A 2,536-nucleotide genomic window follows, 5' to 3' on the forward strand; every position below is an offset into this window, starting at 1 on the left:
GCTGCTACCCTCTCGAACAGTGCCGTACACTCTCCTCCTCCTCCTCTCTTCTCTGTCCGACCGTAATCCGTCCTATACTCTTCCTTCGGCCCTCTCCGTGGCACCTTTCGCCCCCTCTTTCGGGGGTTTTAAGGCCCGTTCAGCCGCAGTGTTGCCAATTTACCAAGAGCGCCACTCTTGACAGTGGATCAATCTTTTTATTGATTTCGTTTAGAGCAACACCTCTTTTCCCTCGAGCTGTACACACGCGTGTCACACCATCGATACCTTTTGTTTTCAGGGGGTTGCTAGCACTCGCCGTGGTGTCCTTAACGGTCGCTTTCACGGATTCCTCGGCTGTAGAGCGGGATTGTAAAGAAGCGAGCAGTCTGCGAAGATCTTCAACCGTGCAAACAGGTTCGAGTGATTTCGTTAATAGAAGCTATCCGTGACGTTTCGATGAATAGAAGTCTGAGCGATAAATTTGAATTTCTCTTGCTGCCCCGTTACTTATGCAGTCGGCATTGCTGTATTTCGCGTCGTCGCTTAAACTCACCACGAAGATCGGGTTTTGGTACGTTGCCATGGCTTCGTGGATCCGATGCCGACGCTGCCTTCTCCTCCCCCGCCTGCCCCGCCGTTGCTTTCTTTCTTTTTTCATACATTCTGTCACTGATATATCGCTCGTATCCGAATCGCGCAAACGTGATTTATACCGTTCATTGCGCAAGAAAGATGGCCAAGGCAGTTTTCGAAGTGACTGCCACGCGAATACGTCTCGCGAACCAGGCCACCGCGGAAACCTAAATTCGCCAATCGCATAATGGATTCCCCCCCTCTCTGTATATCTACCCGGGAGCGGGGGAGAAAAAAAAGACGAGAGAGAATTTTCCACTGTGAAGTGTCTCCTTAGGGGATAAGGTTATTTCTCATTGAAGCTGCTACGTCTCCTTCGCGACTGCCTTAATCTCCCCTCCTAGAGCGAGCGTTGGATCGCTTAATTGCCAGATAAATCTATCTAACTAGACAACTAACGGCAAACTAACCGAATAAGCCGACTTGTTTTCACGGTTGATACGTGTAACCCCGGCAATTAGAAGGCGACGGAGGACGTTGTTATTAAGCATGCGAAAAGTTTAGCCGCGTAGACCCTGGCGCCGGTACAGTCGCGGCTGGCGACTTTAAAACTTTCTTAACACGAACGGCGCCTCTAGTTGCTACCTCCTCACATTTTTTTACATAACATTATTAATCGCGAGTTACATCGCGTTCAATTTTGCCGCCGTTGTCGCGAACAATCCAGAGAGGCAAGGGACGGGAAGGACAGGAAAAATCAGAACGGTGTCGAAAAAGAAACGGCTGGGAGGAAGTTTAAAAGCGAACGGCAATTCCGAGGTCAAAGGCTTTGGACAGGAGGATATCGACACGCCGTGAGAGGACTGCAGCCGATAGGGTGAAAATACACTGTACGTTCTTATGTGCAACCGTAACCGACCCACCTTCTCCGCGGCTCGCCCCCACGCGAAATAAAAACTCGAACAGCCTGGCCAGGATTGAAACGGTCTGGCAAATACGAGTATTCTCGCGATATTCCCTTGTCTCTCGAGATGTCGGCTATAAGCCGCCCAACTGTACACCATTCCCCGCATACCTCACCGCAAGACACAACCCGACGAATTCCTTTTTCCAACGGAGCTATGCTTTTGTCAAAATTTCATAAAGCTCGCCGAAGAATATCTTGAATATCGTCGAACGCTCCTTCGGAAACATCGCGTTCACGTCGCCGCGAATTACGATTGACGAATTCCGATCTGTTCGTCGAACGAGAACGCGCCAACTATCGCCGGACGACCGACCACCTTGTCGCGTGCCTTTCACGTCCGATAACAATATCGAATACCAGCGTTATTCTTCCAGTTGGCTAATAACTGTAATCTCCCTGGCGCGACGTTTCGTTTGTCCGTCTCCAGGGAATGGCTCGAGTATTTCGTTAATAAAATGTCCCGGAATTTTCCAAGCGGAGCCGGCGTCGAGGGAATATCAGTTCCTTTTTCTATCACATTTACCGGGATCAAGAACGAATTTCGCGCGGTGCCACGGTAAAAGCGAGGGAGACTCTCTCTCTCTCCCTTCCTCCCTCTTTCTGGCGCGACGATGAAAGCCAAAACGGTAATCCGGTCGTTCCCTGTGAAGGGCCAAAGGTTTTTCGCGAGTATCTGAAAACCCGGCCTAAAGCAACCCAGGAACACCAGTCTCCTCGTTTCTCTACCCCCCCCCCCCCTTCTTCGCCTCTACTTTTATCAGTCCTTTCCCGCGAATTCGACGAAAGGGGACAAGGACCCTTCCTCGTTGGAAAGCTAAGATATTTCACGTTGGATCACAGCATTTCTCCTCCGCCGTATATCTTGCGTCGCGTAGTTGCTCCACGAGCAGTCTAATTCGATCGGGAGAATGCAAATGCGGTAAACGTCTCACGTGTAACGTGCACCCTCTTCAGTCACTCGGGGCCATTTACGTTGAAAGAAGGGCTTAACTCGATGCAACGACAGTCACCTTC

This window comes from Habropoda laboriosa, unplaced genomic scaffold, assembly GCF_001263275.1.
Source record: "Habropoda laboriosa isolate 0110345459 unplaced genomic scaffold, ASM126327v1 scaffold203, whole genome shotgun sequence".
NCBI classification, from domain to species: Eukaryota; Metazoa; Arthropoda; class Insecta; order Hymenoptera; family Apidae; genus Habropoda; species Habropoda laboriosa.